This window comes from Mustela lutreola, chromosome 15, assembly GCF_030435805.1.
Source record: "Mustela lutreola isolate mMusLut2 chromosome 15, mMusLut2.pri, whole genome shotgun sequence".
NCBI classification, from domain to species: Eukaryota; Metazoa; Chordata; class Mammalia; order Carnivora; family Mustelidae; genus Mustela; species Mustela lutreola.
In genome coordinates, this window is record NC_081304.1 from 42912615 (window position 1) to 42936736 (window position 24122).

Below are 24122 nucleotides of genomic sequence, written 5' to 3' on the forward strand. Positions count from 1 at the left end.
AGAATTCACAAGGAAAATAAATATTCATGTGTGGTCCTAAGTGTCTTCCTTGTAATGCTTAAGACTATTTATCATCCCCTTCCTTAAAAATTTTATTTTACTGTCCCCTTACTTTAGACGTCTTTTAGCACTTGATACTTTTCTTTATTTATTTCTCTGTCTTCTATTCACTGTCTCTCCCAGCTTCATTTTACCCAACCGAGAGGTCTTACATTTCTTGGTTATTCATAGATGTGTTTTTCAACATATATAAAATGAGCTCATCTTTTTCATTTCCCCTTGCGAAAGGTTCCCCTTATTTACCTATTTCAAAGTTAATAATTTTTAGTTAATAACATTTTTTAAAGTCAACTTTACCAGGACGCCTGGTTGGCTCAGTCAGTTAAGCAAACTTCTGTGTTTGGCTTATGGCATGATCCCAGGGTCTTGGGATCGAGTGCAGCATTAGGCTCCTTGCTCAGTGGGGAGCCTGCTTCTTCCTCTGCCTGCTGCTCCCCCTGCTTGTACTCTCACTCTCTCTCTGACAAATAAAATCTTAACAAGAAAAAATAAAGACAGCTTTTTCAAGGTATAATATACTTGCAGTAAAAGTCACACATTTTTAGTGTTCAGATAACCATCAACTTAGTGAAGATAAAGAACATTTTTCTGTCTAGTGGAAATTCCCTAGGCCCTTTGCAATCAGCTTACCTTAGTCTATTCCTAGGCAGCCACTGATGTGATTTCTATTACTCTGAATTAGATTTGTCTTTTCTAGAGTGTCATAGAAATGAAATACAGTATGTATTTTTTTGTTGTTGTTTTCTTTCTCTTGGCATAATGTCTGTGATATGTATGTTGCTGCATGTATCATTAGTTCCTTAGTAATATTCTAGTGTTTGGTTATACCATAATTTATCTGTTTACTTGTTGATTGATATTTGAATCATTTCCAGATTTTAGCTATTATAAGTAAAGCTGTTAGGAAGATTTGTGTGCAAGCCTTTTGTGGCCATTTGTTTTTATTTTGGTTGATAACCTTCTAAAACCTTGCAAGCTAGAAACTTTGGATTGTTTTTTATTCTTTTAACCTCTTCCCTCACTTGTATTCATCTAGTAGATTATGAAGTCATGGGGTTTCTTCCTTTGGAATATGTTTCATCCCTTATTCTCTTTTCCAAGGACCTTTAATGTTCTTGTGAGAAAGTGCTTTTTATTTTGTGAAACCTCATTTTTGGAGTAGAAAATGTAAGGGTGATTATGCAGATGGTGCCCTTTCTGAGTAAGGTTTATAGTCAGGTGGGGATGCAGACTGAAATTGGTGAGAGGATGGTGCTGACTTTGAAGTTTCAATATGGGAAAAAGGGAAGTTGCTGTTGGATGCACTCCCATCCCTGTAAACACTGTTTTAGTGGGTTGAGAATAATACTTTAGTTTATCTTGGTTTTTGTTTTGTTGTATATTCACAGGTATGTATGTTGTGGTAAAAAGGGAAGTTTAATATTAAAGTAAGTTTAATATCATGGATGTTATCAATGCTATGTAACCTTAAGCAAATTACTTAATATCTGTGGGCCTCAGTTTCATCATCTGTAAAAGGATAATATCTGTTATATAGGGTTATTAAGAGGATTGGATGTGTTATTACTGTGTAGCTCTTAGAATAGTACCTGGCATATTGTGTTATATAAGTATTAGTATTTTTACCTTAATTCTCCATTACATTAAAGGCTGTCTGGGGCCTGTGGGTGGCTCAGTCAGTTAAGTGTACAGCTCTTGATTTTGGCTGGGGTTAATGATATCAGGGTTATGAAGATCAAGCCCCACTTTAGGCTCTGCACTTATTGTGGAGTCTGCTTGAGATGATCTCTCTCCTTGTGTTCTCTCTCTCTCTCTCAATAAATAAAATCTTTAAAAAAGATAAAGGCTATCTTCCTTTTGCATTTCAGTTCCTCTTACATACTGCTGTGATTTATCTCCTAACACTCCACTCTCCTGTTACCTGTTCAAACCTACAAAGGCACTGTATCATCTGGCAGCTATTTATGTATCTTTCTTTCAGTTGTGGTAAAATATACAAACAGTAAACTGTACAAATGAAGTTTTACAAATGTATCTACCTCTCAAATTAAGCTTTAAAAAGTTTCTAACATTCTAGAAGTTTCCCTCTTGTTCCTTCCCCCTCAACAACCATCCATCCCACATCTGTTTTGACTTTATCATAGATTACTTTTGCAAACACGTCTTTTTTAAAATTGAAGTATAGTTGATATATAACATTATATTAATTTCAGGTATACAACATAGTGACTTAATATTTGTATAGCAAAATGATCACTACAATAAACAAATCTTTTTTAAAAAAGATTTATTTATTTATTTATTTGACACAGAGAGACAGAGACAGGGAGAATGGGGGAGGGAGAAGCAGGCCTTCTGCCAAGCAGGGAGCCTGATGTGGGCCTCGATCCCTTGACCCTGGGATCAGGATCTGAGAGGAAGGCAGATGCCTAATGACTGAGCTACCCAGGCGCCCACAAATAAATCTTAAAAAAAAAAAAAAAAAAAAATTCCCTCTCCAAAATACGAAACATGGCATGGAATATAATCTAAGGAGGGACAATAAAATCTCAAATCAGTTTTAAAAATTTTACTCAAGGGGTGTCTGACTGGTTCAGACAGTTTAGTGTCTGACTCCTGTTTTCAGCTCAGGTCATGATCTCAGGGTCCTGAGATCAAGCCATGTTGGGCTCTGTGCTCAGTGGGGAGTCTGCTTCCCTTTTTCTACCCCTGCCTCTGCTAGTGTGTGTGCACATTTTCTCTCAAATAAATAACTAAATTTTAATTTTTTTTTTAAACTCAAGAGGTGCCTGGCTGGCTCAGTTAGTAGAGCATGTGACTCTGGATCTTAGGGTCATGAGTTTGAGCCCCATATTGGGGGTAGAGCTTATTATTTATTTATTATTGTGAATTATCCAGTCATATTTTCTTTTCTTTTTTTTAAATTATTTTTTTATTTTTTATTTTTTATAAACATATAATATATTTTTATCCCCAGGGGTACACGTCTGTGAATCACCAGGTTTACACATTTCACAGCACTCACCATAGCACATACCCTCCCCAATGTCCATAACGCCATCCGCCTCCCCCCAGTGACCCTCAGTTTGTTTTGTGAGATTAGGAGTCACTTATGGTTTGTCTCCCTCCCACTCCCATCTTGTTGGGGGTAGAGTTTATTTTAAAAGTAAAAAGGAGTAGGTTGCCTGGGTGGCTCAGCTGGTTAAGCAACTGACTTTAGCTCGGTTCCCATGGTCCTGGGATCAAGCCAGGCTCCTTGCTCGGTGGGGAGCCTCCTTCTCTCTCTATTTGCTACTCAGCCTGCTTGTACTTTCTCTCTGTCAAATAAAGTTCTTGAAAGAAGATAAAGTAAATAGGAGTACCTGCACTCCTGCTGAGCAGCCAGCTCTTGATTTCAGCTCATGTCATGATCTCAGGGTCTTGAGTTTGAGCCCCACATCCCACTTTGCACTGTGTAGGAAGTCTGCTTGAGATTCTTTCCCTTGCCTCTCCCCCTTGTAATCACTTGTGTGCTCTCTTTCTCTAATAAATAAATCTTTAAAAATAAATAAACATTTTATTCAGTTTTAAAATTAAACAAGGCTTTGAGATGACAGATGTGTACCTTCAGCTTGCATTAATGGAAGAAACCACACAATGTGTGTATTCAACTTAATTTCCAGTATGTAACCACTCCTTTTCTGATGATCCAACTGTTCTCTCTAAGACTTCTTATGGAATAACTACATTAGTTTTTTTCCTATTAAACCTGGTGGGCATTGTGAATCTTACATGTGACTATTTTTCCTACCGTATTTTGAACAAAAGCAGGAACAGACAAATTCTCAGTCCCTTTCTTTCATTAGTAAATATGAAAATTTGTTAAGAGGGTAGCTCCATGTTACATGTTCTGACCAACAACAAAGAAATACACCACAAGAGAACACAGGGAACTTTTTGGAGGTGATGGATGTGTTTAGTACCTTGGTTGCTGTGATGGTACATAAGCAAGTGTATGGTTATGTGCACTCATCAAAATGTATACACTGAATTTGGGCAATTTTTCTTTAAGATTTTTATTTTTAAAGATTTTATACAGAAAGAGCATGAGTTGGGTAGGGGCAAGGGCAGAGGGAGAGAGAGAATCTCAAGCAGACCCCATGCTGAGTGAGCAGCTCCTTCATAGGAATCTCATGACCCTGAGATCATGACCTGAGCTGAAACCAAGTTGGTTGCTCAACCAACTGTGCCACCCAGGCTCCCTGCCGTTTTTTTTTTTTTTTTTTTTTTTTTTTTTAATTTTAAGATTTGAGAAAGAGCAAAGTGTGTGCATACATGAGCAGGCGAATAGGCAGAGGGAGAGGGAGAGAGAATGAATGTGGAGCCCCATGCAAGGCTTGATGTCACAACCCTGAGATCATGACCTGATGAAATCAAGAGTCAGACACTTAACCCAATGAGCCACCCATGTGCCCCAAGGCAGGGTTATCTTTCATTCATCTTTTATTATTTTTTTCATCTTTTATTATTTAAAGAATATTTGTTAAATGAGATTCCGGTTGTTCCTTTATTTGCCTTTCCCATCTAATCATTTCTGAATCCCCAGCATCTAGGGTGGTGCCTGGGAATTGGTGAAGTCCTGATAAATATTGAGTGAATTATGCTTATTTTGGTTTTGATATTGTCTAGTTAAATGAAAGCAAGTGGTTTAAGCTTGATAGAAGAATGCTTGATCTTATAGTACCTTTTCCCCCATGAGTTACTATGTATATTTGGACATTGGAACATGGAGCATTATTAAACTTTAATGATTTGCTATGATAATTACTTCTTTCCACATAATGATAAAAACTGATATTTATTCTCAGTTTTTACATTTTTTATGGATGTTTTGCTTTTTTGTGTGTGATTGTCCTTAAGAGCTCTTACAGTAATTGCTTAAAATAAAACGGATCTCTCATTTGCTAATATTCTGCCATATCATAAAAATTGATTAACTTTGGGGGGCGCCTGGGTGTGCAGTCAGACGAACATCTGACTCTTGGTTTTTGCTCAGGTCATGATCTCAGGGTCATGGGATCGAGCACTGCAGTTGGCTGTGTGTTCAGTGCAGAGTCAGCTTGTGTCTCCCTGTCTCCTTTTGCCCGTCACCCTGCTCTTTCTGTCTGTCTCTCTCTGTCAAATAAATAATTTTTTTATTTATTATTTTTAAAAGGTTTTATTTATTTATTTGACAGAGAGTGCACAAGCAGGGGGAGTGGCAGAGGGAGAAGCAGGCTCTCCACTGAGCAGGGAGCCCAATGTAGGACTCAATCCCAGGAACCTAAGCTGAAGGCAGATGCTTAACTGAGTCACTCAGGTGCCCTAATAAATAAAATAAATCTTTAAAAAAAATTCATTAACTATGGAGGAGTAAGTATTGTGAAGATTTAATATTTCTTCCATTAGATTAATTATAGAAATGAAAGTAAGTGCTGGGATGTCATTTTAATACATAGCTCTCAGAGTTAAGAGGTTGTTAAGTTTGGAGATTCACTAGAATTGGGCATTCTTTTTCATATTTTTTTCCAGCTTTTTAATTGATACACTATAATGTGTTTAAAATTTTTTTGTAATAATCTTAAGCTTACAGAAAGTTGCAAAGTTTGTAGAATGTTCAAATATGCCTTTCAGCCCTAATCTTATATAACCATAGAATAATTACCAAGACAAGGAAGTCAACATTGGTATAATATTATGAACTTAACCTTAGTCCTTACTTGAATTTTACCACTTTTTTCACTAATAACTCTTCTCAGTTTCAGGATCTCACATTATAGTTTGTTATGTGTCTTTGGTCTTCTCTAATCTGTGATGGTACCTTGTCTTTTATGACCTTGACACTTTTTTTTTTTTTTTTTTTAATGTTAACACTTGAGTACTGGTTAGTTATTTTTAATATGTCTCTCAGTTTGGGCAGGTTTAGTGTTTTCTCATGATTAGTTTGAGGATATATATTTGTTAAGAATACTGCAGAATGATATATATTCCTTCTCAGTGCATTATGTCAGGGATATGACACATGATGTTGATAGGTCTTATTACTGTTAATGTTAACCTGGTTCATTTGCTTAAGTGGTGTTTTCCATATTTCTCCACTGTAATTATTATTTTCCCCTTTGTAATTAATTAATTAATATCCTGAGACTGCATTTCATGGTACTTACATCGAAACCCAAGCTGACACATGTATGTTACATATTAATTAAACTGCAGACTTTATTTGGATTTCACCAACTTTTTTTTTATTTTTTAAAATTCTTTTTTTTTTTTTTTTTTTTTTAAGATTTTATTTATTTATTTGTAAGAGAGAGAGAGTGAGAGTGAGCACAGGCAGACAGAGTGGAAGGCAGAGTCAGAGGGAGAAGCAGGCTCCCTGCGGAGCAAGGAGCCCGATGCGGGACTCGATCCCAGGACGCTGGGATCATGACCTGAGCCGAAGGCAGCTGCTTAACCAACTGAGCCACCCAGGCGTCCCGGATTTCACCAACTTTTCCATTAATCTGTTCTCTTTCTGTCACAGTCTCCTCTGAAATATGATAGTATCTCAGTACTTTGTATTCTTACTATTTTTCATACCTTTGATAGTCTTGAGGAGTGTTCGCTACGTATCTTGAAGAATGTCTCCCATCTAGTTTTGTCTGATATTTTTCTCCTGATTAGCCTGAAGTGATGGGCTTTTGGAAAGAATACCATGGATGTGTAGTGTCTTCCCCAGGACATCTATCAGGAGGTACATGATATCCACATGACAACACTGATGATATTAGCCTTCCTCACTTGGTTAATGTAGTGTTGCTAGGTTTCACTGCTGTGAAGTTACTGTTTTTCTCTTTTCCTATTGTTTCTTTGGAAGTGAGTCATTAAGTTTAGCCCATATCTTGGGGAAGAGGTTTATGTGATTGTGATTTGCATTTCCTTGATGTCTCTTGTGCTTATTTGCGATCTGTATTTCTTTTTTAGCTAAGTGTTCAAATTATTTGCTCCTTCCCTCCATTTTAAAATTGGGCTGTTTGTTATTATTTAGCTATGAATCTTTATATATTCAGGATTAAGCCCTTTACTAGGTACATGTTTGGCAAATCTTTTCTCTTGTACTCATTTTTTATTAATATTATCTTTAAAAGAACAGACGTTTTCAATTTTGATGAAGTTTGGCTTATCAGTTTCTTTTATGGTTTGTGCTTTTGATTTTTTTTTTTAAAGATTTTATTTATTTATTTTTTTTGTAAGAGAGAGAGAGAGAGAGCAAGAGTGCAAGCGCACAGGCAGAGTGGTAGAGGGAGAAGCAGGCTCCCTATGGAACAAGGAGTCCGATGTGGGACTTGATCCTAAGACTCTAGGATCATGACCTGAGCCGAAGGCAGCTGCTCAACGAACTGAGCCACCCAGGCGTCCCTGTGCTTTTGGTTTTATATCTAAGAAATTTTTGCATAAACCAAGATCACAAAAAATTTCTGTTCAGTACTTACTTTTTTTTAAAAAAGAATTTATTTATTTATTTATTTATTTGACAGACGGAGATCACAAGCAGGTGGAGAGGCAGGCAGAGAGAGGGCAAAGCAGTCTCCCTGGTGAGCAGAGAGCCGGATGCGGGCGGGGGCTCGATCCCAGCATCCCAAGATCATGATCTGAGCCGAAGGCAGCAGCTTAACCCACTGAGCCACCTAGGCGCCCCTATTCAGTACTTTCATATAGAAGTTTTAAATTGTGAGGGTTTACATTTAGGTTATTTATTTATTTTTGTTGTTTTGTTTTGTTTTAAGAAACTTTATTTTCCATCAACTTTATTTCCATTTTGTTTGCCTTTGTGGAAGAGCAGCTTAAGACCACTCATTGATTGTTCCTATCCGTTCAGTAGCCTGAGCGGTAGGAGCTGCTGACCAGACTTCAGTGGCAGGCTGAGTATTCCAGTCTTCAGTAGGGAACTGCTGAGTAGGCACAGAGAGCACCTGCATGCCTTCAGACTGGTCTGTGACTGCAGGTTGAATTGTAGTGAACTCAGGATCTCAAGCCATCCATTCACCCTGAAATTCCTCCTGGGTCACAGTCTTTTCAGCTGTGGCCTGCTTTTCCTTCTCATTCTCTTCCAGGTCTCTGTAGAAGTAGATATCAGGCATGACATCCCATGGATGTTAATGGGAAGCGATGCCACCACACATGTGCAGAACTTCCTGGGCCAGCATCCACATCAGACCATCTGAGTGAGCTCCCTTACTGCAAGGGATGGTAATGTCCACATAGTGCAGAGGAGAGTCTGTAACACAGAATGGTTTGGCAGGTTAACATAAGATGCCTCTGTGAGAGTCTGGTGGTCAGCCCTCGGATCAGTAACCACCAAAAGTCTTGGTTCCCAGAAGGCTGCCTGGATCTGGTTAGTGAATGTTTCCAGAGTGAAGCGGCTGGCAATAGGAGTGTCTCCAGTAGCAGCAGCAAACATCAGCTGGCCAGTATTCCTGGATGATAGGACACTGACATCAGCTGGGTTTTCAGTGGTAACAGTGGCACGAGCTGCCAGCAGAAGCTTCTCTCAGGTTCTTTTTAGATTTATGGTATAGATGCCACCACTCTTCCTTTTGTAGATGAATTGTTCTATTTGGAAGTCAACCACCTGATAAGTGGGTTCCTGCTACAAAGAATTTGAGGACATCCCCCTCCTTCATTCGCAAGACAAATTGTGTTGTCATTTTGGAGACCCTTTAACAGTATCAAATCTTCCAGTCTACCACTAGGGTATATCTCTCCATTTATTTAGTTTATTTTTGATTTCTGTCATCAGGGCTTTGTAGTTATCAGCATACAAATCTTGTACATATTTATTAAGTTTATCCCTAAGTATTTGAAGATTTTTGGTGTTATTGTAAATGTTACTTTTTTCCCTCCAAATTTCAATTTTGTTAATAACTGTGTAAAAATATAATTGATTTTTGTGTATTGACTTTGTATTTTGCAACCTTGGTAAATTGACTTATTACTAAGTTAAGGTAGCTGTTTTATAGATTATTTGAGATTTTTCTAAGTAGACAGTTATGTTTATGATTAAAGACAGTTTTATTTCTAATTTCTAATGTGAATGCATACCCTTCCTTCTCTTCCTCCCCCGCCTCTTTTTTTTTTTTTTTTTTTTTTTTTTTTTGCGCCTTATTGCACTGGCTAGATCATTCAGTATGATCTTGAATAGATGTGGTGAGAATGGATATTCTTGCATTGTTCTGTATCTGATGTGGGAAAGTATTTAGTCCTTCATCATTACATATGATATTAACTTTAGGGCTCTTGTAGATCTTCTTTATCAAGTTAAGGAAGTTCCTTCTATTTTCAGTTTTCTGAGAGTTTTTGTCAGGAACGAATTGAACTTTGTCAAATGCTGCTTTTTTTTTTTTTCCCCTCTGCTGAAATCATATGATTATGCTTCTTAAGTCTAATATAGTGAGTTAATATTGATTGATTTTTCACTCTGGGGATGAACTCCACTTAGTATGATGATACATTATTATTTTCATAAGTTCCTGGGTTCTACTTGCTGATATTTTGTTCAGAGTTTTTGCATTCATATCCATGGGAGATATTGGCCTGTAGATTCTTGTTCATGCCTGGTTTTGGTATCATGGTATTGTTGACTTCATAAGTTAAGTTGTTAAGTGTTTATATGCTAGACAAGTTTATGTAGAACTGATGTCCTTCCTCCTTTCCCCCCGCCCCTCCCTCCCTTTCTTCCTTTCTCTCTCTCTCTCAGCAGGGAGGGGCAGAGGAGTGTCTCAAGTATCCCAGGATGTGGTTGGACTAGATATGTTGGGTGAAGGAACCAGGAGTTTAATAACACACAGTAAACACATACCTGATTTGAAGAGGAACTGCAGCATATGCAACACTGGCAGAGGTGGTGGGACTATTTTACATTAACCAATTCAGGACTATATGAGATAGGTATCATCCAGCATTGAATATAGCCGCAACGGTTTGTGAACTATTCCTATCTGTAACTTTAGGAAACTGGTATTTTTCCTAGGTCATTTTAATATTACTAGAGTTAACAGATAATAAGGACAATAATATACACAACTTCCTACTAAAATCCTGTTGTAGTGTAGACAGTTAAGTGGTACAACATTAGAAAACTTCAGAACAGCAGCTCTTGGGGTGCTACAGCCTGCGTGGCTCAGTCAATAAGCGTCTGCCTTCAGCTCAGGTCATGATCCCAGGTTTCTGGGATTGAGCCCCACTTTGGGCTCCCTGCTCAGCGGGAAGCCTTCTACCTTGCATGTGTTTTCTCTCTCGCTGTGTCTCTCTCTACCAAATAAATAAAATCTTTAAAAAAAAAAAAGGGAAACCTGGGTGGCTCAGTGGGTTAATAAGCCTCTCTGCCTTTGGCTCAGGTCATGATCATAGGGTTCTGGGATTGAGCCCTGCATCCCGTTCTGCTCAGCAGGGAGCCTGCTCCCCCTCCCCCCTGCCTGCCTCTCTGCCTACTTGTGATCTCTGTCAAATAAAATCTTTTTAAAAAATTAAAAAATAAAACAGCTGCTCTTTTTGTGTACCCTCCAAAGTGTATCTGGACCTTTCTTAAAATGGGCCTCTGTTTTAGGGGTCAAATTCACTCTCACTACATCTGAGATTCCATTCTGTCCCAAGATGCAAGGTACACAGAGGAAGACATCATCTTTTATTACATAGACACCCTTAATCATGGTGAAAATTGGATGCATCCATCTAAGATTCTTCATTATACTTTCTGCCGAATCCACCAGTCTTGTGGCCCAGGTTGTATAGTTTTTCAATTTGATCACCTCATAAGCATTGTCAACTGACAACATGTTTGTGAACCTCTTTCTACTGTTTTTTATCTGTATCAGTGCCAAAGCCAGGGCATGGGTTTTTCTGGGAGACACCAGCAATGTTTACTCCATACCGGTACACTAGCGTCTCCATTAAGTACCCACCCATGACAGTTAATGGGTGAACTCCCAGCCTTTCCTTCATTAGGTAATGGCATTGGACTAAATCCAGATTGCAGCCACTTTCAGTAACAAGGTATTTTGGGAAAGCTGCTTATCTTCCAAGCCATGTAGGTCAAGATATCTTCTGGATTGGAAACAATAAGCAACTTGCAGTTTAGGCTATATGATAAATGTAAAGATGTTCCCTTTATGCTGGGCCAAAGTAAGTGGCTTTCTCCTATGAGAGAAATGTTCCATGCAATTTTTTTTTTTTTTTAATTTTTTTGCTCCATGCATTTCTCCATGCCTCAAGTGTGGTAATAACCAGCTTGGAGTTTGCAGTCATGTTATAGTCTTTGCCAGAGAACATTTTTGGTACAGGGAAAAGACTGTCATGTTGGAGATCCATCGTATCTCCCTTCAATTTGTCTTCGTGACATCAACAAGAGCAAGTTCATCTGGTCCTCCATTAAGAGACTGACAGCTCAGGCCATGCCAACAGCATCAGCTCCAACAAACTGTAATCTTATTTGGGGGGATGGGTATGGTCTTCCTTGTAAAGATTCTGAATCAGCTGATCCTTGAGAGTTGCCATATTGGATTTAGAACCATATGGAATTGGGGTACACCTCTAGGCAGGCAGGTGGGCGGGAGGGCAGTGTTGGATTCAGATTTGATGGCAGCTTTGGTACCCTACCATATGTTATTTAGAATTCTTTGATTTCCAAATATTTGGGAACACTCCTCTAATTTAATTTCTAATTCTAAGATCTTTATTTATTTATTTATTTGGCAGACAGAGATCACAAGTAGGCAGAGAGGCAGGCAGAGAGAGAGAAGGAAGCAGGTTCCTCACTGAGCAAAGAGCCCAACACGGGACTCCATCCCAGGACCCTGGGACCACGACCTGAGCCGAAGGCAGAGGCTTTAACCCACTGAGCCACCCAGGCACCCCTCATTATACATTCTCAAACTGTCTTTTTCTCATTATGAAATAATCCTTTTTCATCTTTGGTAACATTTCATCATTCTTTAAACAGTTGTGTTAAAATATGCATAACAGAAAATGAACCATTTTAAAGTGTATAGTTCAGTGGCATTAAATGTACTCACAGTGTTGTGTAACCATTGCCCGTATTCATTTCTAGAACTTTTTTTTTAATCATCCAAAACAGAATCTGTGTATTCATTAAAGCACAGCTTCCATCCCAATCCCACCTTCCCTGGGCCTGGTAACCTCTGTTCTTTCTGTCTTTATTCATTTACATTTTCTAGGTAGCTAATATAAGTGGGGTCATACAGTATTTGTCCTTCAGGGTCTGGCTTATTGTACTTAGCATAATATTTTCATGGCTCATTTTTGTAGTTGTGTATCTTAGAATTTTATTCCTTTTAAAAGGTTGAAAACTCCCATTTTGTGTGTGTGTGTGTGTATCTCACATGTTCATTTGTTTGTTCATCTATGTTTTTAAAGATTTATTCGACAGAGAGAGGGAGAGATGGTGGGGACAGAGAGGTAGGGAGAGAGAATCTCAAGCAGACTCGGTGCTGAGTGCATAGCCCACGTGGGGCTCAGTCCCATGACCCCGAGATCATGACCTGAGCTGAAATCAGGAGTCGGATGCCCAATCAACTGAGCTATCTAGGCACCCCTGTTTATTTATCTATTGATAGATTTTGGGTTGTTTCTATCTTTCGGTTCTTGTGAGTATTGCTGCTATGAATAGTGGTATACAAGTATCTCTTTTGAGCCCCTGATTTCAGTTTTGGGTATGTACTCTCATATTTTTCTTCTTCTTTTTTTTTTCCTTAAAGATTTTGTTTATTTATTTGAGAAAGAGTGATAGCAAGAGGGAGAGCACAAGCAGGGGGTGGAAGAGGGAGAACCTGGCTCTCCACTCAGCAGGGAGCCAGATGCAGGGCTCGATCCCAGGACCTTGGGATTATGACCTGAGCTGAAGGCAGGCGCTTAACCAACTGAGCTACCCAGGCACCCTACTTTAACATTTCTTATAGTGCACATCTGCTATTAATGAATTCTCACAGTTTTTGCTTGATAATTATTTAACCTTAATTGAAAGAAACCCTTTGTTTGATCTAATTGTAGATTCATATGCAATCATGAGAAATAATACAGAGAGATCTTACCGACTCTTCACCCAGGTTCCCCCAGTGGTTAACATCTTGGGTAACTATAGTGTAATATCCCAAGCAGGAAATTGACACTGATACAGTTCACTTGACCTTATTCAAATTTCACCAGTTTTGCTTAACTCCTTTATGTGTGAGTTTGTTTTTTGAAGATTTTATTCATTTGATAGAGCACAAGCAGGAGGAGCGGGAGAGAGAGAAGCAGGCTCCCCACTGAGCAGAGAGCCCAGTGCGGAGGTCAGTCCCAGTACCTGGGGATCATGACCCAAGCCAAAGGCAGTCACTCAACCCCAGCTGCAGGCGCTCCTCTATGTATATATATTTAGTTCTGTGCAGTTTTATCACGTGTAGATTCCTACGACAGCTATCACAGTTAATACAAAATAGTTCCATCACAAGGCTCACTTGTGCTGCCATTATTGTCACAGCTACCTTTCTCCCTTACCCACCCCAACTCCTGGAAATCACTTGTGTTCTTTATCTCTACAGTTTTGACATTTAGAGATTGTGTGGAATTACACAGTTTATACTTTTTGAAATAAGCTTTTTCTCACTTAGAATGATTTGCTTGAGATTCATCTAAGTTGTTAAATGCACCAGTGGTTTGTTCTTATTGCAAAGTAGTTGTTTACAGTATGTATGTACCATGTTTTGTTTAACCATTTACTTACTGAAAGATGTTTGGGTGTTTCCCAGTTTTTTGTTACTTCAAATGAAGTACAAGCATACAAGTGTTAATAGGTTTTGTGTGAATATGTTTTGCTTATCTGGGATAAATATCCAAGAGTTCAGTTGTTGGGTCCTATACCATACATGTTTAGTTTTGTAAGAACCTGCCATACTTTTCTAGAGTGTCGGTAACAGTTTGCATTTTTACTAATGAGGGGAGCTTGGGTGGCTCATTCAGTTGAGGCTTGGACTCTTGGTTTCAACTCCGGTCATGATCTCAGGGTTGTAGGATCAAGCCCTGCTTCAGGGTCTACGCTGGGCATAGGGTCTGCTTGAGGCTCTGTCTCTCTGCCTCTTCTTCTGCCTAGCATGTGTTCTGTGCTCTCTTTCTCTCTCTCTCCCTCAAATAAATAAATATCTTTATATTTCTACTAAGAGTATGTGAGTAATTCAGTTTCTTCATATCTTCACTAGCATTTTTTCAATTGTGGGAAATACATGTAGCATAAAATTTATTTTAGCCATTTTTAAGTGTATCGTTCTGTGTGGGGCACCTGGTTGGCTCAGTTGTGAAGTGTCTGCTTTTGGCTCAGGTCATGATCCCAGAGTCCTAGGATTTGAGCCCCAAGTGGGGCTCCCTGCCCAGCGGGGAACCTACTTCTTCCTGTCCCACTTCCCCTGCTTGTGTTCTCCTCCTTTCTCTCTCTTTCTCTCCACCAAATAAATAAAATATTTTTTTTTTTTTTTAGATTTTATTTATTTATTTGACTGACAGAGAGAGTGCGCACAAGCAGAAGGAGCAGCAGGCAGAGGGAGAGGGAGGAGCAGGCTCTCTGTAGAGCAGGGAGTCAGACATGGGACTCGGTCCCAGGACTTTGGGGCCATGAGCTGAAGGCAGATGCATAACCATCTGAGCCACACAGGCGCCCCTAAATAAACTCTTAAAAAAAAAGTGTATAGTTCTTTGGCATTAAGTGCCTTCACATTGTTGTGCCACTTTCTCTACCAGCCATTTCCAAAACTTCTTATCTTTCCCCAGTTAAAATTCTGTATCAATTAAAAAATTATTCCTCATTTCCCCCTCTCCCCAACCCCTTGGAATTATATAGTATTTGAAAGGAATCATATAGTATTTGGCCTTTTGTGACTAGCTTATTTCATAGCATTTGGTGTTATAATTGCTTTTTTTTTTTTTTAATTTTCGACATTCTGATAGGTGTGTAGAATCACCTTCAATTTTAAAGTAAAATTTTACTGCATCTGGTAGTCTGCATTGACCGTTTTTTTAAGTACATGAGAGATATCATGCCATTATGTTTTTGACTTGTACAATTTCAGATGAGAATTCAGTCATTCTTATTTTTGTTTCTCTGTGGGAAATATGTCTTCTTTGATGAGTCTTAAGACTTTTATTATTATTGATTTTTCAGTAAGTTTCCTGTGCTGTACCTTCATCTTCATTTGAAGTTATTATGGAAGTGTTTATTTATTGAGTTTCTTGAATCTGTGGGATTATAGTTTCCATCAAAATTAAATTTTTGGTCATTATTTCTTCTAATAATTTTTTTAGCTCATCCTCTCATGTGGTACTCCAGTTGCATGTATGTTAGACCACTTCATATTGCCCCACAGTCACTGTGATCCTATATATATATTTTTTCTTTTTTTGTCTGTACATTATATGGTTAGTTCTTATTTTCATGTCTCCATATTAATGGATCTTTTAAAAATTTATGTGTTTTCTTCAGCGTCATATACACTGTTAGTCCTATCTAGTACATTTTTAAATTAAATTGTGTTTTTCATCTTCTGAAGTTCCATTTTGTTCTGTTTTGTTTTTTTTTTTCCTTTTTATTTTCTCTCCTCATTTTGTGTATATTCTTATTTAAATGCTTATAGATATTTAGAATGACTGATGCCTTTTTCCACTAATTGCCCTTTCATTCTGAGGTCTATTTTTGTTGATCAGTTTTTCTGCCGGTTATGGATGACATTTCCTGGGATTTTTGGTATGTCTTTTTTTTTTTTTTTAATTTGCATTTTTGAAAAGATTTTATTTTTAAGTAATCTTTATACCCAATATGGGACTTAAACTTACAACTCTTGAGATCAGGAATTGCATGCTCCACTGATTGGGCCATCCAGGCACCCCTGGATATATATATATATATATATATATATATATATTTTTTTTTTTTTTGTAATGGAGGCCTTCCTGAATTTGCATGTCATCCTTGCACAGGAGCCATGCTAATCTTCTCTGTGTCATTGTAATTTTAGTATATATGCTGCTGAAGCCAGCAGTTTTTGGTATACCTTTGAGTGTAGCATGTTGTCACTTTTTTTGTGTGTGTGCTTAATTTTTTTGTCTGTCTTTAAAGAATGTTAAACTTTCTTCTAATGGGCAGTTACTTGTGGATCCGCTTAGTCCTTTCAGGGATGTTTTTAAGCTTCATTAAGGTAAATTTAGAATAGTCTTTATTTTCTATGGCTAATTTAGCTTTACTATTAAGTTATGATCCTTGATCCTTTTGCAGTTATGATCCTTACTATTAAGTTATGATCACTCTGCTGAGTGCCATAAGTCTTCAACAAGGACTCTCCATGGTGGTTGAGTTAGAACTCAAGACATCTTCCAGCCTGTGTGACTTCTGGCAGTTTAGCTCCCTAATAGTTGTTCTTTGCCTGGCCTTATCGGAGTTTTACCCTATGCATGTGGAACTTAATTTGGCAAAATATTGGAAGGCATCCCTTAAACAGTTCTGGAATTCTTTATTTAGAAAGTCCACTTTCTCTATTTCAGTTGGCTTGGCCTTCCTAAACGCTTATGTTTGTTGTCTTAGATTAGAGAGTGCTATGCTTTACTTGGAATCCCTTTGCCTGTGCTACATTCTGGAGTGTTTCTAGGTAGAAAGCAAGTAACCAAAGAACTTACCTTGTTTCACTTCTCTCAAAGATTGCGGTCATGTGTTACCTGAAAAGGAATTTTATATTTTTCCAGTTCTTCAGGTCTTAAGATAGGAAAATAAATCCTGTCCCAGTTACTCTGCCATACTGCTCGGAAGCAGAAGTTGATCCCAAATTTGCATATACCAAGTTTTTTAAAAAAATATTATAGCCAATATTGTGATAGTTATCATCGTCATTGTTATCTTCCTCTTCTTCTTCTTCTTTTTTAAGTTTTATTTAAGTAGTCTCTATACCCAGCTTGGGGCTCAACTTAAAGCCCTGAGACCAAGAGTCGTATCCTCTGACTGACCCAGCCAGGTGCCCCTGGTGATTCTATTCTTCTTCTTCTTCTTCTTTTTTTGGTGAGATTTTATTTATTTGGCAGAGAGTACAAGTAGAGGGACCAGCAGGCAGAGGGAGAAGCAGGCTCCCCACTGAGCAGGGAGCCTAGTGTGGGGCCTGATTGGGATCATGACCCAAGCTGAAGGCAGACGCTTAACCAGCTGAGCCACCCAGGCACCCTGGGAGATACTATTCTTGATTACATTGTGACAGCACATCCTTGACATATTTATTCTCCTTCTTTTGCCTTTTGAAAGAGTTAGTGGGGTCAGTGGAAGAATATAATCCATATAGAGATAAGTGAATGCAGAATATGTAATAAAATAGCTGCAAAGTGGTGTGGGGATTTTTTTTTAAACAGTATCTTGGTGTGTTAGTGGAGTTGATAAGAATTTACACACAAGGGAATAATTGAAGTAGACTTGGAAGGGTGGATAAGATTTATAGGCAGAGATGGTGGGATAGCATTCCATATGGAGAAAATAACACTAGTATATATGATGCCATTGGTGAGAAATAAGTTCAGAAATGTCTGTTGGACCCAGATGGGGAGAACCCTGAAAAGTTCCCCTAGAGAAGATTCCAGTAGTGGGAAGTTTTGGGTCATTTAAAATTTTTGAGCAGGAGGATTGCATTATACTTTCGAGGTGCTTTAGAGATCTTAAATGAGTCAAGAGTGCTGTATCCATTATGGTCTTTGTTTGCCTGCGGAAGAGTGACTTTGTGTGTCTTAAGGAGAAGAGAAACTTATTGTAAGGCTACCAAATTGCTCATAGACTCAAAAGAAGGATCGGAGAGTCAGCCTGGGAGTTCCTGGGATATTGATATCAGGAATGAATTGACAGTCTCTCTCTCTCTCTCTCTTTTATTTTTAAGAGAGAGAGAGAGTGTGGGCGCATGAGTGCTCAAGTACGTGAGGGGATGGGAAACAGGGAGAGTGGGGGAGAGTCTTAAGCAGACTCCACACAGTGTGGGACCCTGTATGGGGCTTGATCTCATAGCCCTGACCTTAGTCAAGAAATTAGTTTTAGATTTAGAGGGGTTTTTTTTTTGTTGTTGTTTGTTTGTTTGTTTTTTTAAGATTTTTATTTATTTATTTGACAGAGATCACAAGCAGGCAGATAGGCAGGCAGAGAGAGAGGGGAAAGCGGGCCCCCCGCCGAGCAGAGAGCTTGACGTGAGACTTGATCCCAGGACTCCGGGATCACTATCTGAGCCGAAGGCTCAGATAAAAATAAAAATAAAAATAAAAATTTTTATTTTTAAAATTTTAGATTTACAGAAAAATTACAGCTAGTATAGAGAGTTCTCATGTACCTTTCACCTAGCTTCCTCTAATATTAATGTTTTAAATAACAATGGATATATTTGTCAAAGCTAAGAAGTTAATATTGATATGAAACTATTAACTAAATTATTGACTTTATTCAGATTTATCCATATTTTTTCCCCTGATGTCCTTTTTCCTATTCCAGGATGCAGTTCAAGATATTACCTTACATTTAGTAAATTTAGATTTTTAATTCCAGTTCTGTTAGTCTGACCTTAGGTAACCACTCAACCTTTCAGACCCTTATCCATAATGTAAATATTGACTTAAAGGATATCTAAGGTACTTTTATAATTTTGCTGTTCTGAGTCTGTTTATATATCACACAGTATGCTCAATTTTTATTTTGAAAGCGATTTTAAGATCTAATCAATATGCCAGATCTTGTTGACAGTAAAAAAATTCAATTTTTATCTTGTAACTGTACTTAAGTATTGAAGGAAAACCGTATACTAAGATTTGGGAAAACTCACAAGAGCTTTTCTTTCTGTTTGAACAAAAAAAATGACAAAAAGGCAGGGGTTGTTTTGTTTTGACTAATTTTCTCTGCAAATATTAGTTCACAGTTTGTCAGTTGCATAATTATTGAAAGGAAAGTAATAAAATATGTGTATGTTAAATTGTGTTTTTTTGGGGGGGATATTAAGGAGAACACAAAGCTTAGAAATGCAATTTAAAGGTGGATCTTATTATAGTGGAATATATAATGGAGATTTTTAAAAAATTAATTATTTCTTTATTTGATAGAGACACAACAAGCGAGGGAACACAAGCAGGGGCAGTGGGAGAGGAAGAGAAGCAGGCTTCCTGTTGAGCAGGGAGCCCGATGCGGTACAGGGCTCGATCCCACTGAGTGGAAGGCAGATGCTTAATAACTGAGCCACCCAGGTGCTCTTGTAATGGAGATAATTGAGAGCGGATATATCCTAAATAGTCCAAATAGTTTATATTTTGTTGTTTATTAGTGCTTCTCAGGTTTAGGCATAATTTGATGTAGATTAAATTGTTTATATTTTAAATTGTTGCACCTTTTCACTTCCAATCTAGGTTAAGGAGAATATCCTGTTAGAAATAATCTCCAGACAGTTGTATTTTATCTCTTAGATTTTCTCTCTCTCTCTCTTTTTTTTTTTTTAAAGATTTTATTTATTTTTATGTCTTTGTCAGAGACAGAGAGGACAAATAGGGGGAGTGCAAGACAGAGGGAGAAGCAGGCTCCTGGCTGAGCAGGGAGGCTGATGCTGGACTCAATCCCAGGACTCTGAGATAATGACCCGAGCTGAAAGCAGATACTCAACCAGCTGAGCCACCCAGGCATCCTTCCCTCAGATTCTCCTATTCTCCACATTCTCAGAAATGTTGGATACAACCTGCCAGTAGTCTTGGCTTACAAATAATTGACTTTGATTCAATAGTAGGTTCTATTAAATGACTTCATTACTCTTAAGGACTTTGAAGTATAATGTTTGACCATTGTACTAGTCATTTTCTTAAATTATATCTTGTAATTGTGTTAATTCATTATTTAGTCTAGCAACTTTAAATCTTTGGTTTACAAAAAAAAAAGTTTATGAAAAATTGTAGGTTTGATGAGGGGCCAGAGGTATGCATTTTAAAAGCATACTGGGCAGTTTGCTATATACCATACTTTGAAAAAAAAACATAAGTATACATAGAATCTTTTTATTTACTGTCAAAATTCTTGTATTAAAACCATATATTTCATTGTTTACCTGATTCCTGTATTCACTCTGATATTTCTTGAATGCCTATTAAAATCGTTGTGTTAGTTACATCAGTTTCAAAGATTAATAAGAGAGCCTCTGCCTTTAAGGAACTCACCTAGTAGTAGGATGAGCTAGATTAGTAAACAGTGAGGTGAGATAAGTGTTAATTGAATATAAGCAAACCTTATAGAAGCATTACACACACACATAAAAGCAGTTAATTGTGCCTTGAAGAAGAATAAGGTTGGGAAGTTTCCCACTGGAGATGATAACCAGAGATAGAAGAAAATAGAGGAGTTTAGACAACATCAAAATAAAAAACTTACGCACAGTGAAGGAAACAATCAATAAAACTAAATGGCAACCTACTGAATCAGAAAAGATATTTGCAAATGACATATCTGATAAAGAGTATCCAAAAATACATAAAAGAACTGATACAACTCAACACCCAAAAAACAAGTAATCCGATTAAAAAATGGGGAGGAGGAAGGATACCTGCCTGGCTCAAATGGTAGAGCATGTGACTTTTGATTTTAGGTGTCATGGGTTCAAATCCCAGCTTGGCATAGAGCTTACAAAGAAAAGAGAAAAGTGGGGTGCCTGGGTGGCTGAGTGGGTTAAAGCCTCTGCCTTTGGCTCAGGTCAAGATTGTCGGGTCCTGGGATCCAGCCCCGAGTTGGGCTCTCTGCTCAGCAGGGAGCTTGCTTCCCTTCCTCTCTCTCTGCCTGCCTCTCTGTCTACTTGTGGTCTCTGTCTGTCAAATAAATGAATAAAAAATCTTTAAAAAACAAACAAACAAAAAGAAATAATGGGCAGAAGACATGTACAGACATTTCTCCAAAGACATACAGATGGCCAACAGACACATGAGTAAAGATGCTTCATCAACATCACTTATCATCAGGGAAATGCAGATCAAAACTATAATGAGATACCACCTCATACCTGTCAGTACAGCTAAAATAAAAAAGACAGGAAATAACAAGTGTTGTCAAGGGTGTGGATTAAGAGGAACCCTTGTGGACTATTGGTGGGAATGCAAACTGGTGCAGCTGGTGTGAAAAACAGTATGGAGGTTACTCAAAAAGTTAAAAAATAGAGTGCCTGTCTGGCTTAGCCAGAGGAGTATACAACTCTTGATCTTGGGGTGTATAGATTACTTAAGTAAATAAAACTTAAAAAAAAAAAAAGTTAAAAATAGAATTACCCTATGATCCAGTAATTATACTATTGAGTATTTACCCTCAAAATACAGAAACACAAATCGAATGGGATACATGTACCCCATGTTTATTGCTGCATTGTTTGTAAAAGCTAGATTATCGATGTAGCCACATGTTCATTGATAGGTGAATGAATATATATACAAAATAGAATATTAATCAGCTATAAAATGGAATGAAATCTTGCCATTTGCATCAGCATAGATGGAACTAGAGAGTATAATGCTAAGTGAAATATGTCAGAGAAAGACAAATACCATATGATATCATTTATGTGGAATTTAAGAAACAAACATGCAAAGGAAAAAGAAATGAGAGAGATAAACCAGAAAACAGACTCTTGACTATAGTAAACAAGCTGATGGTTACCAGAAGGGAGAAGGGTGTGGGGATTTAAGGAGTACACTTATGATGCGCCCTGAGTAAGGTATGGAATTGCTGAATATTGTACACATGAAACTACTGTAACACTTTAACTATACTGGAATTAAAATAAAAACTTAAATCAAGAAAAATAAGAAAATAAAGTAGAGGAGTTTGGCATGAAGTACTTACTGATTATGAGCAATATGTTCTCTATACATATTTGATTTAACCTCCGTAATACCCCCCCCCACATAGATATTATCATTTCCCCTATTGTAGAGTTGGGAAGGCTGAGGTCAGAGAGATTAAGTTTCTTTCCTATAAGTTAACTTCCCAGAGTTAGTATGTTGTGTAGATCCGGTTTGGGGACTTAGACAATATAATTCTAGAACCTGTGTGTTCAAGGTTCTGTGGTAAAAGGAGTGTGACAATAAATTGCAAGGCCTATGTTATCAGAGCACAGGAAGTTGGAGTTGAGACTAAAGATTAGGTGGATAGAGTCAGATGATGCAGTTCCATAAATGTTAATGGTTTTTGTTTCAACTGAAATACAGTGTAAAGGCATTGAACACCTAGAGAAAATGACATAATCAGATTGGCATTTTGAAAGGTTGTAGTAGTAGATTGGATTTGAGAAGAGCCAAGAGTGGATGCAATGACACCATTTAGGAAGTTGTTATAGTAAGATAGCCCGAATTAGGTATGGTGGTAGTGTGGATGGAATAAGGAGGGGATTGTGGAGATGTAGTAAAGTGGGTCAATTTGAGAAAGTTTTGGGAGGACAAATCTACAAGACATGATGATCGATTGAGTTTTGAGTGAAGGAAAGGGAATTGTCAAAAAATAATTCTTAGGTTTCCGAATTGCTGAATTGGATATATTAGGTTGGATACGTTCACTATTTTTTATATAGGACACACAAAAGGTAGATTAGTTTAAATGATTAGATTATGTTGAGTTAAAAGTGCTTTTGAGATATTCAAGTGGAGATGTCAAATATGTAGTTTTATAGTACCTTTGAACTTTCTATGTAAGAAATAAATTGGCTGTCCATTCTTCTGTCTGTAATGACGTAGCTGATCGGTACTTTTCCAGGGCTTTATCACAATTGTTATATCTTGAATTACTGTTGTTGTTTTAAAGATTTTATTTATTTATTTGACAGAGAAATCACAGGAAGGCAGAGAGGAGGCAGGCAGAGAGAAAGTGGGGGGAAGCAGGCTCCCCGCTGAGTAGAGAGCCTGATGTGGGGCTCAGTCCCAGGACCCTGAGATCATGACTTGAGCTGAAGGCAGAGGCTTAACCCACTGAGCCACCCAGGTGCCCCTTGAATTACTGTTAATAAAAAAGAATGTAAATAGAGTTTGTCTTTCAGTTATTTGAGCCATCAAGGTGCCCCTAAGAACAATCTGTTTTGAATATTTAAGTAAATATTTCCTTCCTTTTGTTAATGAAGGAATTATTCTTGGCTTATCTAAACTACAGTTATCCAAGTTACTATAGGTGTACGATGGGAATAGTTATACCAGAAGCAAAATGTTTTTTATTTCTTCATCATATTCATTTGATGCTGCACTCTTAAATCACCATAACATTATTTTATGAATTTGGACATATTGGATATTTTAACTATTATCTTTATATTTTCTCGGAAAACAGAAGATACATTAACCAAGAAGTCTTTAAATAATTTAAAAACTATTCTAAGATTATTACATTTTGTTTGTTGAGCTTTGATCAATAGTTTCCCTTTTTCAGAAAATGTTGCCATTCTTGAAGGTATTGTGGTACTGAACTAACAAGACTAAATAAGCTTTTGATGCAGATTTTATATCTCCTAGGTATTATACTATTGATATTTGTGTTACTGATATTTTCAAAAAGATTTTATGTAAAAAATGATTTTATTTTTAAGTAATCTCTATACCCAGCATGGGACTTGAACTTACAACCCTGACATTAAGAGTTGCATGCTCCACCAACTGAGCCAGCCAGCCAGGTGCCCCTGTATTACTGATATTTTTTAAGTTCTCTGGAAAAAATAGTTTTAAAAGTAATTCATTTATAAATGTAGAACATTTGGAAGTTAAAAGCCATCACTGCTTTTACCACCTAGAGATATTACTGTTTTGGTGTATTTCCTTTACTACTGCTTCTGTGTATTTTTAATGTATAGACATTGTATAGCATAATAGTGAAGAATGGAGATTCTAGGGGCACCTGGGTGGCTCAGTCAGTTAAGCCTTTGGCTTAGATTAGATTATGATCCCAGGGTCCTGAGATCAAGTCCCAAATCAGGCTTCTTGCTGAGTGGGGAGTCTGCTTCTCCCTCTGCTCTTCCATCTGC

The 24122-nt window shown here is 37.6% G+C and overlaps 1 protein-coding gene, 1 non-coding gene and 2 pseudogenes across 5 annotated transcripts in view; 1 reads left to right on the forward strand and 3 right to left on the reverse strand.

The window, feature by feature from the left end:
* Positions 1-24122, forward strand: part of TAOK1 (TAO kinase 1) — a 175277-nt gene that overhangs the window by 15370 nt on the left and 135785 nt on the right. The window lies entirely within an intron of this gene.
* Positions 7865-8765, reverse strand: LOC131815630 (small ribosomal subunit protein uS2B-like; annotated as a pseudogene).
* Positions 10584-11610, reverse strand: LOC131815631 (L-lactate dehydrogenase A chain-like; annotated as a pseudogene).
* LOC131817171 (U6 spliceosomal RNA) lies at positions 16033-16139 on the reverse strand. Its single transcript, XR_009348379.1, has one exon. It is a non-coding gene; the product is annotated as a U6 spliceosomal RNA (small nuclear RNA).